This window comes from Rhyacophila brunnea, unplaced genomic scaffold, assembly GCF_057557595.1.
Source record: "Rhyacophila brunnea isolate RB1 unplaced genomic scaffold, BYU_Rbru_1.0 scaffold_20, whole genome shotgun sequence".
Classification (NCBI taxonomy): domain Eukaryota; kingdom Metazoa; phylum Arthropoda; class Insecta; order Trichoptera; family Rhyacophilidae; genus Rhyacophila; species Rhyacophila brunnea.
The window spans coordinates 33,801,655-33,816,418 of NW_028232860.1; the positions used below are offsets into that span (position 1 = coordinate 33,801,655).

General features: G+C 34.4%; 1 protein-coding gene across 2 annotated transcripts in view; it reads right to left on the reverse strand.

Annotated features, from left to right (window-relative positions):
• Nucleotides 1–11,564, reverse strand: part of LOC147071566 (chymotrypsinogen B2-like) — a 51,266-nt gene extending 39,702 nt beyond the window's left edge. The window contains exons 1-3 of one of the 2 annotated variants that reach the window (XM_085948365.1): nt 11,057–11,564; nt 9,851–10,011; nt 8,435–8,662 (exon numbers count right to left, since the gene is read on the reverse strand). The gene's annotated coding sequence lies outside the window, so the exon portion shown is untranslated. Of the gene's footprint in view, nt 1–8,434; nt 8,695–9,850; nt 10,012–11,056 lie in introns of both variants that reach the window. The other variant, XM_085948364.1, reaches the window with a different exon arrangement.
• Between the last annotated feature and the right edge of the window lie 3,200 nt (nt 11,565–14,764).

Consider the following 14,764-nt stretch of genomic DNA (forward strand, 5'->3'; position numbering starts at 1 on the left):
AGGTCGCGTGGTGTGAGAGTAGATAAATGGCTTTTTGATTCTGTCTGTCGTCTAGTACAGTCGTGTTCCGTTTTGGGTATTTTAAAACTATTATTTTATTCACCATTCTTCCAATGTTTCTTTTCAAACTTAGCTGTTTGTATTTAAAGTTAGTATTTCAAATTTCAGTATCGAGCCGCTTAATAACTTTTTAATGTATTCTAAATTATTGTCTTTGTGATAATAAAGTTTCTGTCAAGTATATAAATCGCTCTTTTATTTATTGTTCCCAATTCTATATTCCACACTGTTTAAATATTTATTATCCTTCACGGTCGAAGATCGTGTGGCGTCCAGAAATTAATTATGTACATCCTAAACCATGGATTGCGCGAGCCTCCAGCCGTGTGATTCCCTTTTTTTAATATTCAAATTATAGTTGTCAGTTGCGAGATTTCTAAAGTAATTCGGAGTACTATTCTACTTTACTTGATTATATAATAATCCTTTAATTTTGTAATTGTGACGTCAAAGATCACAATTACCAAATGTTAATATATCATAGAATGCCACAAGTTTAACTAACTCCTGTCAAATAAGAACTTCTTGTTCACGTAGTAAAACTGTGAACTAACAATCCGCTCCAGTGCAGCTAATCGCAAATGAGGAACGCCCTAAAATTTATTATTTTATTTTTCGCTCCCGTAGTGTACGGATCTGTAAATTTAAGTACCTAATTTGAAGCTTTTTATAAAAAAAAAAATATCTCAAATGATCAAAAGTGATGTTAAAATCATTATTAGTACTTTTCACAGGTTTTTGATTGGTGTAACTTTTTATTTTAGTGACAAGAAAATTCTATTCAGTAGATGGAAGGTCGAGACATTTTTTGAAAAAAAAAATTAATTATTTCTGTTTGTCTGTTTTTTATTTAATACTGACTATAATTCAGGATATTAGGGACGTTGCATTCTCAATTGAACAATATAGCTTGGAAAATCTTCAGCAACATGGATACTGAATAAATCATAGAAACAAGTGAGAGTCACAAAACACATCGAATTGCAATTGAAGTAAATTAATCTTCGCGTAATTCGACAAAAGTTTACAGTCTTGTTGAACTCTTTATGTTATTTATACATTTGTTTCCACTTTCAATACCTGATATATCAGGGTAGTCTGATTTTTAAAACCGGTATTTCGGTATCGACAAATACTAAGATACTGGTTTTGAAATACCGTTATTGCAATCCCTACTATTGCGGTAACCGCTCGGCCATCGTAGGCGTATATTTTAGATTTGTTGCTTTTCACATTGACAATAATATCTTAAATATTTAAATAAATAAATCGTAATTGATTAAAAATGATCGGGACGATAACCTTTAGTATAGCCATCAAGCCGAATAGTATTATATTATATCAATATTGATTTTACTTATAATATTTAATTTGACACTAGAAATCCAACGTCACAACGTCATATTATCATCTAATTGCTATCCGATTGCTCACGACTAGGGAATCCAATCCCGAGTCAAAATTCTGATCCCGGGATTTAGGGATTACAATTTGACAATCCCGGGACTGGTCCCGGGATTGGCATTTTTTCCATTGTTAATATAATAATTTTATATTTACAAATAACATTGATAAAATCGGCCAAAAATAAATCTAGTATAATAATTTATACTATTTAAAACATTTATTGTTAATATTGTATACGCTCAATCTTGGAAATACATAAGTTTAATGGAGTAAATAATATTGTAATATAAATAATAATATGAATTTAATATGAGATTGCTGTTTCTGATAGTAAAGACATAATGAATGGGTTGGCGAGATTTAAAATAGTAAAGCAAATCATGGTGTACTTCCGCTTCATAAATCTAATTAGTCAGTCAAATATGAAACTGCCGTAAAACGTATGAGATCATGGTGGAATAACTTTGTTAATAGTGCGAAGCATTATTTTTTCCCAATCTTTCTTTCTCATTTTTATTAATTTATATGAAAAAATAAAATGAATCGGCAACTTACACATGGGTATAAATCAAACTTCATTCAAACTCAGTTTATTTCTAATGTAGTTATTTGTTATTAAAAGTATTTTTTCTGTTATATTTTCGTTTTTATTTTATTTTCCATAAAAATTGATAAAAAAATCAATCCCGAAAGTTTCGGGATTATGTTTATCAATCCCTGGATTCATAGGTATCAAAAATAGTTCGAGATCCCGGGATTGGAATCCCTACTCACGACGATCGTTAGAAACTGCAAGTCTGGTTGTGTAATAATTATAACATTAAAAATAGTACCTATCTATTTACAGGATATGGATTTGCGCATACAATAGTGCCAAAGTGGCTCAATTTTTTTTAAATTTCCAGATGGAGCAAACCTAATTTAACCGCGAACACTACTTTCATAAATAGGACCTTCGACGACACTCATCACCCAAAGGCGACTCAGTCTTATGTCTGCGAAGATCATCGGTTTTCTATTATCACACTCTAAAGCCTCTTCCACCATCAATCCTGACACATAATATCTGTCGCCAGTCCAGTGCTGCAATATTAAAAAACATAAATATGTATTAGGCACATTTACTCGCTGGACACTGGTATATATATATTTACATACAAATAAGTTCATTTGGTCATGTTTCAGCACATTCCTTGGTCTATCCATATCGCCAGGTCCCATATCTCCAGACATGTGAATCTACAGCGCTTAAAATTTTTCGTGGCACCGCTGCAGAAAGCGACAGGGCCAACAACGGAATCGTTAGAACTGTGCCAAAAGGGTGTGAAGTATTGCACCTTTTGACGGTATCCGGAATACGTCATATTCAAACCATGCGAATTACTTAAGTGTTTGGTCACGTCAGTGCACCCTAATATTGATGCGTGGAAACGTCATCGCTTTTCTTAAGCTTTCAAAAGTCGAGAACTTTGTGCCTTCTTAACGTGCGATACCATATAGCAGTACTCCGCAACCTTTTCTCACCCACGGCACACTAAAGGTCCTCTCAAAATTCTGCGGCACACTACACGTAAAACAATTTATACACCAAAACATGGACCCCACATACTCTAAAATGGCGTTTTTTCAAATGTTGTTCGAGGTAAAATTAATGGTATTGATTGTATGTGATTTTTTGTATTTATTAACACATTCACTTGAATTATGGTTAGTTATCATGTTAGTAGTAGGAGTATTGACATAATAATAATAAATTTTATCCTACAATCACATGTTTTAAAATATTAATACCAGCGTTGTAAAATAGCGCCGCAGGTGATTTTTTTTACTATTAGAGCAATTATTTGTATCTCACTTATCTGGTTGATCTGCCACGCCGCCTCCTCCGAGCCTGAGTCTCCAGGCTAGAGCCCTGTCAGCCCCCCCTTGCGGGGGCCATGCACAAAAATTACATTAATTTATGTTTTTTATTTGATAAATACCTAATTATATATAGGTACAAACAACATAACACACGACGAAGAACTACAAATTTCCATGTATTTGTATTATCAATATAATAACTAGGTAATTAACTGAGCTTGTTTCAATGAAGGTAAAAGTTTTATTTATTTTGACTTGATAAGAGCAACACAAAGTCCTCGTTTAAGAATTTTTAATTATAGCTTGAGTTGAAAAACTTTTCTCACCTAGATATGTCGTAGAAAATGGGAACTGAACTGCGATAGCCTTATCGGAAATCCGAGGATATTCTTTATTAACTGAAATCCAGAAAATAGCCAATGGAACATCGTTGAAGTTCAGTTTTAGCGTTTTCTCAATTCAACCTATTCCTCTCAAATTAATAGTGAAAGCGCTTCTATAGAATTTTTGGCATTGGTTGCCAAAGAGTTTCGAGCCCAGTCGTATTGATTATATGAAAGTAATGATGAAATTTCTTTTGCAGAAAAGTTAAATGTTTTTGAGACGGATCCAAAATCTTTTACTTGTTTTCAATGGTGGTCTGATAGGTTCTTTGGTACATTTGTAGATATCCTCGTCTTAACTCCTTTTAATTTATCAGACCACGTCAATATATTTTCATTCTAACCTTGCATTGTTTTATCAAGTCCATGCAGGTGCTAAAATATATTACCAGCCATGTACGTAAATTTGGCTATTAAGTAAGTATTGTATAATAAAATACAAAATTATTTGTGTTTTTTTAATCAATGCACCTCGGCACACCTAGCATCTTTCACGGCACACCGGTTGCGGAGCACTGCCATATAGAACTACAGGTTACAGAACGCGTTGAAAAGATAGCCTATCGATCTACTTATGGATGAAATGGCAAAGATTCGATAAATTATTTATTTGACTAATACTTCGACTACGACTCGGCTATACCATAAAAGTTTATTCGGAAATCAAACGCTTTTAAAACGGCATGCTCTAGACCAGTGGTTCTCATGTGCAGCCCTCTGACTTAACGAAATTTCTGCCGGTACACAATTTCACGCATTTGTTTAGATGTAGGACCAGATATGGTCGAAATTATACATTGACCAAGAATCAAGTCAATTCACAGAATTGGCAACAATTGCTTTATTAATATCGTCGATTTTTACTATTACTGTATACTGTGAAAGATCATTCAGTGTAATGCACTTCATACAAAACAAATATCGAAGCCAGTTGACAGAAATGTAAACTTAGAAGCGCCATGCGGCTCGCATTGGAAAAAATGAGTATTGGCGAATTTCCATTTGCAATATTTTTAAATAAATAGATATGTAGAAATTAAAACGTTGAAATGTCTTTTATTAAATGTACTTGTCTATAAATAAATTGATCCATTTTTTTTTTGTAAACATAATTTTGCTTTAATCACAACAAAAGTGAAATTTGGTGCGGCCACCAGACGTTTCCATCGAAATGTAAATGTCAATTGTGCGGCCACAGTTAAATTTCACGTGAGAACCACTGCTCTAGACTCAGTTTTCTCAATCTTCTTCTAGCTTTGGACCGGTAAAAATATGAGAAAAATGTCGCGGACCGTTAACATATTTTTATTATTAGTTTATAAATCATATATTAGTTAATAACAGACATAACATTTGGCGCCCCCCCCCCTACCTATTACGAAGGTTAAAGGCAGTCTGACGCTCTACAGTGGCGTTTTTTAAATGGTGTTCGAGGTCAATAAAAAATCCATTTTTATCCACATTTTAGCCATTTTTAACACATCTAATTATGAAGTTGTCGAATATCAACACACAATCTCATGACGATACTTATATTTTAAAATGGTAATAATCCCGAACTAAAATAGCGACTTTTTTTACTATTAGGGCATATTTAAGATGTGTGTTTATCTCACTTATGTGGTCGACCCGCCACGCCGGGCCCTCCTAAGCCCGGGCCCCTAGGCTAGAGCCCCGCCCCCTTATGGCGGCCATGGACAAAACAGTCTGATTGCGAATTCAAAAAAATATAAAATGGAAATTCAATTAATAATATAATAACTTGTAATTAATTGAAATTATCTAAAATCGATCAGTACCCAATTAAATTGTTAATAATAATAAATAGATCTACTGAAATTTTAAGAAAGGATATTATAATTTTCTAAATAGTGTGAAATTTGCTGTTACATCTTTGGCCAAGAAATACCAAAATTGGGATTAAAGCAAGTATTTTTAGTTATTTGTGAATTTAATTCACGAGATATGAACATATTTTGAAGATACCCATACATTATCAACATTTGAATTTATTCACTTTATATTCCACTAGCTGAAGTACCCGGCTTCGCACAGGGTCGCTTCGTGGTTATATTTATCTTCGATATTTAAAGAATAATAAGAGGTAATTATTTTTTTAATTTTAAAATATCTGTATAATATATTGTATAATTCTGAATAATTCTAATAGGAGTAAAGGTCAAACAAAAGAACACTAAATTAAAATCGAATCCAAAATATGCAAACGTTTTTAATGTTATTGAGCTCTAGTCCGACTCGGTCCATTTTCTTTTGATTTTTTTTAATACTATGGTTTTTCAATTCTAATCCGGCATTTTTCGTTTTTTTTAATATATCATTCAGTATTGAATAATATGATTATCGTGCAATTTAATTTTTATACATACTGCCACATGATTAATATTCATTGATTAAATAAGTGGATTGCTAAAACGTCAGAATATATGAAATTAACCGTCCAATAATCATTTTTGTAAATAAATTGTATCAAAACTATTGGCGCCAAATTACGGAGAATAATTCTGTAGATAATATATATATGTATATATACCGACATTGAAACATATTAACAAGAAACTCTCGTCGTTACCTACCAGTTTTTCAGAATATTTCCGACTAATTGTCGCGCAATTTATATTGTGTTTATGTGTAATTATTGTTAATTTATAATATTTAAATGATCACACAAAGAACAGAATATATTTTACAACGTTTTTTTTTACAACGTTTTTGTTAGGTCGTATTCTTATTTGTCCGGTGGTTGTTTGTCCGGTACAAATCTTGCAATCGATTTTTAACTAACTTCTCGACTAGCTAGACATTTAAAACTTTTAGAATATATCAGAACACGGTGCCAATGCATTTTTAAATACTTCTATCTTTAAGTAGAATTGAATTCATTTTTAGTTAATTCTGTTTTGAATAAAAAGTTATTTCGATACCATTATTAGTTGCTAGGGGGGTCCTAGCAACTAAATTATTAAATAATATATACGCCATACTATGGAAATCATTATGAATTGACATTTCATTATTCAGTATTTCTATCAAGTACAAATTTTGATCGTTTAAGCTAGTCAAGTCAAGTTTATAATATGATTTAACAGAAAATTTAAAAACGTATATAAAAAGTTCTTTTTATCTTGTAAATATTTTAATTATTTCCGCATGCCTTAGTACTTTTCATTGCCACGTATTTCGGTTAAATTACCTACTCGAGATCGGAACCATATTCAATAATTGTGATCCAGCAGTAGATACATATCCTTTAACGACTTTAACCGAATTGATTATTCAAATAAAAAGGATGCCTACAAGTCAAACCAGTCATACATTTATTCTCTTCCTCGTCGTAACACATGACGCGTGGATCAGTCTTCTCCTGCTTTCCCTGTCGCAAACCTTGTAATGGATGCTATCGGTTTTTTCTCTAAATTCCTTCACTTAGTTACTCTTAGTCATTGGTATTCAATCAAGGCTTTTATGCTAAGCATATTTTCCAGAACAACAAAACCATTCGTAGCTTTCGAATGGCGCACAGTATATCCAAATGAACGCAAAACAAGGCACAGCGGTGAGGATGGAGATACGCAGTTCTTGCAAAATCGAGGCATTAAGAATATAATAAGTAGGCCTTTGTATTCGAATAAAGGGGCCTTTGTATTATGTTTATAAACGCCCCACAGCTAATGAGTCAACGCGTGTCCGGTACACTTTTCCGTCAGCCGCTATATTCTCAAGCCGCCGATACACTGGTTTTTATCACCGAAGCCAGTTTTATCATCTAATTTATAACGCGAAATTATGCGTTGACTCATTTGCTCTGGGGCATTCAAAAACATAATAAAAAGGCCTCTTTATTCGAATACAAAGGCCTCCTATATTACATTGAGCGCGACACCGGTGTCCCGTCTGAAACGAGCCTTATTTCTGCTTAGTCAGTACGTCGTACGTTTACATCACTAAACACGCGACCTACAGATTTTAAGGCGAGCGTACTGTTACGTCCCCAAAAAACGGAGTAATTTAAGTAAAATAGATTATCACTTTCACTAGTTCTTTTAGATTTCGTAATTACGAATTTAAATAGTCTTTATACTTGTAAAGGTATTATTTGCTATTTTATTATTATACAGAGGACTATGAAAATAGGACTTTGTTAAAGTCTCTTTTGTTTTGTCAGGAATAGCGAAAAGAGAGCGGAAAACTTCACAGGAGATATCAAATTGAAAGAGAAGAAGTTTTGATAGATGTTTGATTTTTTAAACGGAGAAGAATTACAGTAATACAAATATTACAACTGACAGAAAGCCAGCTTACAATACAAGAGGTACAATGGTTAAGGAGAACTAAAAAATTCATTACGTGTGCAATTGTTCATAATATATGTATGGAAAGAAATAATATTCTAGAAACTTCTAATTATCAACACAAATAACATTATATTATTGTTTGTGGTTTTCTGGAATTAATTAGAATAATTGAATCAATATTTAAATTAACAATATTATCGATATGAAAGAGGATGCTATTGTTATCAGAGGAAGTTGCGGTTTCTCTAATTAGAATCTGTTATCTACTTATTGATTGTATGCATAACAGTACTATCCACTATTTTCTTACGAACGCTACGATGCCTGCAAAACAAGACAAAACAGATTTCATGCGCTGTCCGTTGAGCATTAGACGGATCACTGATGAAACAGAGATTTATCACTTACCATCATTAAAGGTCCTCCAGGCATTCCAACAGACGGAGTGTAACTCTTAACTGGTTTCGCACAGAAATGGTGAGACGGTATTGTCTTGTTCAAAATCAAGCCGCATTCTGTGCTATTTACGACAACCATTTCAGAAGTCTTCAGTCCCGCATTGTATAGTTGCTTGTTTTTGTCAAGGTAACTCCAGCCACCCACTTGGCCTCGACGCCCAGAGACAATCCTGTCTTCCTTGATTGGTAAGCAAATTTGATTCACCCATGCTGCAATAGTAAAGTTATTAAAAGTAAACTCTTGTATTCACGGTCATACCCCCCAAATCCTAAAACGGGCACCCATACCTATCGCTCACATTATACAGTAGTGGTTCTCAAATGGATATCCGTGGAACCCCATGATTTTGCAAGGTAAAATAAATATATTAGGTACGTGTATTTTTAGCCATTTTTTTAAATTCCGAAATAAATTCACTTGAATAATTATTGAGTTGTAGGCACTAGGAATCATTTATAATGAAATACTGTGGCAACACACTGAAAATATTTATACATGTGAATAATCATTTATTTATATTAATCATAATTTATTATAGTCATCGTATAGTCCAAGTAAAATAGCGAGTTTTTTTACTTTTACACACCAAATTTTTGGTATGTGTTTATTTATCTGAACAAGTCGTCAAAAACATGTTATGGAGTTATGGTTATTTTAAAGTTTGACTTCTTCTATAAAACTAGTCTTCTTCTAAATTTAATTGCAGTAAGGTTTTTTAATAGATTGGAGTGTATTCTATTATTTTAGTATGTTAAAAATACTCTACAATACCTAAGAATTAAACACATAAGGTTATTTATTAAAAACGGTCATTTGACTAATCTTTGGCGGACAAGATTTTACATATTTGTATTACTGTGCATCCAAGGAAGAAAAACGCCAAGTCTTATCATCATGGTCCCGTTGTCAGTGTAGTTAATTCAAAAAAGTTAAGTAAACTATGTAATAATAATTCAATTTATCCACTGTAGTGAATCTAGTAATGTATGTTTCAAGAGATGGCAAAATGCATTTTAATTAAAAAAGCATTTATTAGATAACAACACTTTGGACATAACATTTTTTGAATCAAAATGGTATATTTTCACACCTAGTTTCATGTAAAAATACCGCAAGTGTTCTTTTGCTGTACATATTCGTTAAAGGTTTATTGACTGAACCGAAATATATTGGTAAATATCGACTTACAAACTTTTCCCTGACCACATATTGAAAAATCAGCAGTTATCAATAATATGGCATACATATTTAACTTCGTACATAATTATAATAGATCATTAACTCAAAATACCTAAAATGTCGACTTACCAACCATTGATTGGCACGCATTAACTCAACACCACGACATGATAAAATAAAACTTACTTGTAAATCTAGCAGCGTAGTTAAGCTTGATAACCCCTATTCCGAATTCTGAGTTTATGATTTTATTCCCTACATGTATCCTTTGGCCTTTGTGAACAAATTCTATCGTCACACGATCCCAATCGTCACTGGTATCGTACTAACCCAACATTACTGCTTGCCTAGAGTAGGAGAAAACTCGCTATTAATAATAATTTATGTGAATGAGGTTAAAGCACGCCGCAAACACGACCACCGGGCATTATTATTTACACCAGTCCTGCACCTGAGGCAGTAGTGAACGGTGCATGTTGAAGGTATATACCTAGTTAGGCTGTCGTAGATAATTGAAAAAAATCTCCTAAGATAGCCGTATTTACATGACTTTGAATTTGAATTTTGTCCACCTTCAGTATTTTGCTGAACAAAAAATCGGCCTGTGTACTTATGTACGCGCGTTAGTAGTTATATACTTCTTTGGCGCAACAAAACAAAAACAAAACTTGTGATAACCTAGATTCTTCGACTAGCTCTGGTATGGTGATTTAGAATCAGCTTAATAAAATAAATAAAAGTGTTTCTTTGTTTCATCGAACTATCCAAATTATTTGTTTTTCTTATTGGTAGGAAGTTGAAATAGAGTGCCGCTGGTTTCAAATTATCTTGTTGCTTCATTCCATTAATATTAATACAAACTCGGGGCCCCCGGATCAAAGGCGAGAGCCTTATGTACTATACTACGAGAACCGTCAAAGGCAAGGCTACCAAAGGTATACAGGAAAGTGTAACAGGAAAGAGATGTAAATGAGACTTCAGAACATATTGATCGGACATTAGAAAATCAATTTAAAGGATGAACCTCAAAAGACGATGACATGACGAATGATTACAAAAATGTACCTCTTCATGGTACATAGAGCAAGACTATTTAAAAATTATCAATAGAGGTAACAATTTAATTAACCGAAATAGAGAATTCCTCATCAAAAATTGCACGCATTTTGCAGTATCTAAGAGTGAAAAAATTATCCGTGCAAAAACTCAGGAGTTGTTTACATTTCCTATTAACCCCGGGTATTGTTCCCTAATATTTTTATCTAATCTATAGAATGCACATTAAAAGATAAATTACTTAATACTTTGGACCCTGGAAAAAGGAATCGAAGAGATTCCATCAGAGATGATGACATTTATTATGATTCCTCGAAATAAGTCTACAATACTTACAATAAATCTCTATTAAGACATGCTTCTGAACTGAGAACCCATTCATCAGTCAGTAAAACTCCACCACAACGCGTTATCTTTGGGTCTGAAAAAAAAGCAAATATCATTATAATCAAATATTCATATAAATCGAGGGTCTTATAACCTTGTTGTAATAAATGATTTTGCCTGCTCTTTCAGCACTTCTTGATGGATAATGCTATTTGTGAACATGTATTAATTTACCTGCCAGAGAGCTTGTTATTTGAATTGGGAAGCTGGGTCTTACGACTGAGCTTCCTGAGTATACTGAGTTTCGAGAACAGATGTTTGCGACGGATGAGAGCGACCCATGGAGCGGAAGGCGACAATGAACCAGGCTCGGCCACGTGTTGCGGATGCCTCAATAAAATTTCAACCAGGCTTACCTGTTGTTAAAGCCAACCGGTGTATACTTTTTTCCTAGATGCCTTTATGGATACCTCGCATTTGCTATCGAGTTTCTTTCAGGACTTTGGCACGCAAACTACTCTACTTGATGCTAGTCAAATGAAAATTGTGCCGGCTGAGAAATATGCCTAATTGAAAACTATTCTTCTACCCGCATCGGGTATTACTAATTTGAATTCGGCCAGGGCCTATGAAACCTCCTTGCAAAAACCCTGGAAAATTCTTTGTAGCGCAAGGCGGTGGTGATTCTGATGAATATTTTGTCGTATTCATTGGAAACTGAGAACTGCGATTTATAGCCGAGTTTTTCCCGTGGTAAAGGAAATGTCACATAGGACTGATATTCTGAGCATATATATGCATTATATGACTGCAATCACTGGGATTTGAAAGGCATGAATCATCATAGAAATTAAAAAGTGCATCTCTTCCAGCCTCGTTTGCCATGGTCCCCGGAAGGTCTCGAATGTCCGCATCTGCTATCTGTAATAAAAAGTTCAGGTTGTGCCGCTCCTTGCTAAAAATTGGACAATCTAGGAGTAAATAATGTAGGACGTCCTGGTCGCTTCCGTAGTCGCATGGACACTTTCCATCAGATGTTATTTTAAACCGGTGCAGATATGCTCGCATGACTACGTGACCTGTAAGAATCTGAGTCATCTCAAAACACAGCCCCTTATGCACCCTGACGTCTCGTACTGCTGACACTTTAAACTAAAAACTTTCGGGTCAACTCCTCTATCGAATCAAATACAGGTATTCTATTCAAATACAGGTAGGTTGGTTGTATCTATTAATTATTGACAAGATCTAAGACGGAATGAAGAAAAATAACTTACTTTTATAAACCAGATTGACCAGCATTATTGACCAGCCAGGGAAAAAGTGCCACTCCTCCTGCGAAGCTTGCATTAAGGGCTCTCTTACCGCAATCGCGAGGTAGTCCATCTACGGCAAGCCTTTCGACTAACGGTTTAATAACTCTAACTGGAAATATGTATAAGTAAATTAAATCACATACAAAGAGAAAATAAATCTCAGGTGACGATGATGATACCATTCATTTCAGTTCACTCAGGCAGTGTGGTGAAATCTACTACGTATTGGCAAATTAAAACATTTAAATTTTAAGCTCTTTTGTTTATAACTGGTTATTATATATTATACATTCTGGCAGTCACAGATTTCACAAAATAGTAAGTAGATATTTTTCATCATAAAAACTTCATTAAACGACATAAAAAATCGTTGTGTGTACCTACGTATTGTCACCAGATGGAAAAAACCCCCGGTCCGCAGTTTCAAATCACATATCCACAACCTAATCATACGCCCTTGAATTAGGGTTTACCTCCTCTGATTTACGAAATAATGTTATTGCGAAGCGCTTTGGCCAGGACGATGCGGGGCAAATCTCTCGCTGGCGACAGGAGCCGAGGAATTCTCAGAAGGCCTGCCCTAGGTACACAGCAAGCGAATGCACCGTAATTTGTATCGTTGAGTTTGTCAAGCGACTTCCCCTTACCCCCCCCCCCCCCCGCGAGGGGGAAGCGTCCTTTGGAAAAAATAGTTTTGCACACAGTCCGGACTTACCTACGAAAGCGATAACATGAAATAAGTTTCACGGGCGGGCGCGAGGCGCGCCCCCCCGCGCAATTAACGACGTCCCCGGTCCATTTTTAAATCAATCGTCAATAACCCGTAATCGTTGTAATACCAATCGGTGACTCGCGCAAAAACCCAACGAAAGTTAATCAATTCCCTAGTGAGTGAAAAGGAGACAGTGGAGATTGTCCGGCGAAGGAGGAAAGTACCGCGGGCCACGGGCTACGCGCTCGGCATAGCCGGGCGGTGTTCCTTGACGCAAAAATACAGCGCTTTTCTCGATGTTGTGAATCAGTGAATCTCTTTTCCCATCATTGTGTTATTAATAATCCCTATAACCACCTCAAAACCACGCGCCGCGTCCTCGACAAAAACGTTTTCGCGCCCGTTTGGCCAATGTGTTCAAACACGTGCTCCCACATAGTGACTGTGCCATAGCTTAATCTAAGACTCCTTTAAGTGTAATTAATAATGTAACCCAACCAATGTCTGGAAAGTTAATGTAATTAAACGTCCCTGCGCAGGGAAATTGTCAAATCAAAGACGTGTTTTATCTTGAATTATATGTCCTGATGCCCACACGACCCTCAATCAAGGTGATACTCGTGAAGAACGCTGCCAGCATACATGTGAGTTCTCCACCCATTCTTCTCGGTATCAGTATGTACGCGCGTTAGAAGTTATACTTATTTGGCGTAACAAAACAAAAATAGCAAAACAAAAAAAAATGTTTTATTGTTGATTATTTTAATTTCTTTTATTTTGTTAACTGTCAATTTATGATGGAACTGCTTGTATTATTGTTTTAATTTAATTAAACGCATTTTTTGTAGTACTTAATTTTTAGCGCTTAGGATTTTGTTTGATAAATATTGTTTACAAAAAATGTATTCAGTTGAAAATGTCTCTCTGAGGCGGACGAAACCGGTCCTAATTTATTGATTAAAAGTGGAATAAGTACCACAAAAAAATTTCGTTTTATTAAATTAAAACAACAATTGATTTTTTTGTTAATTTACATATTTATTAGAAAATGAGAGATTTATCAATTATTTTTTTATTAATAATTGTATTTATGAAATTCATAAAAGAAAACGTGAAATTTGTGTCGTTTTCATTGTTATATTATTTCATGCAAGTCTACATATAAATAACACAAAATATTAAGATTCTCGGGACATTACAATAATCGCATTTTTTTACATTTCACAGCTCCACTTTTGTATTCGTTCGTTGATCAGTATCAGATCATCATTGACAGCATAGACACATCGGACGATTTATTGTTCTTGGACTTTTGGCTCGCCAATTGAGCGCCGGCATAACGGTGTGCACGCGCAGCTCTCAATTATTTCACTCCCTACCAAACGTCCCAAAAGAAGTATAACTTCAAAAATATTTGTCTATGGAAAATAATGGATTTATTTTTATGGTACTGGCAATGAATTAATAGACATCGATAGGCTGTCACGAGTAGGGAATCCAATCCCGAGCCAAAATTTTGATCCCGGGATTTCGGGATAACAATTTGACATTCCCGGGATTGGCATTTTTTCCATAATTAATATATTTTTTTTATATTTACAAATAACATTGATAAAATCGGTCAAAAATATATTTAGTATAATTTATACTATTTAAGACATTTTTATTATATTGTGTACTTTCAATCCG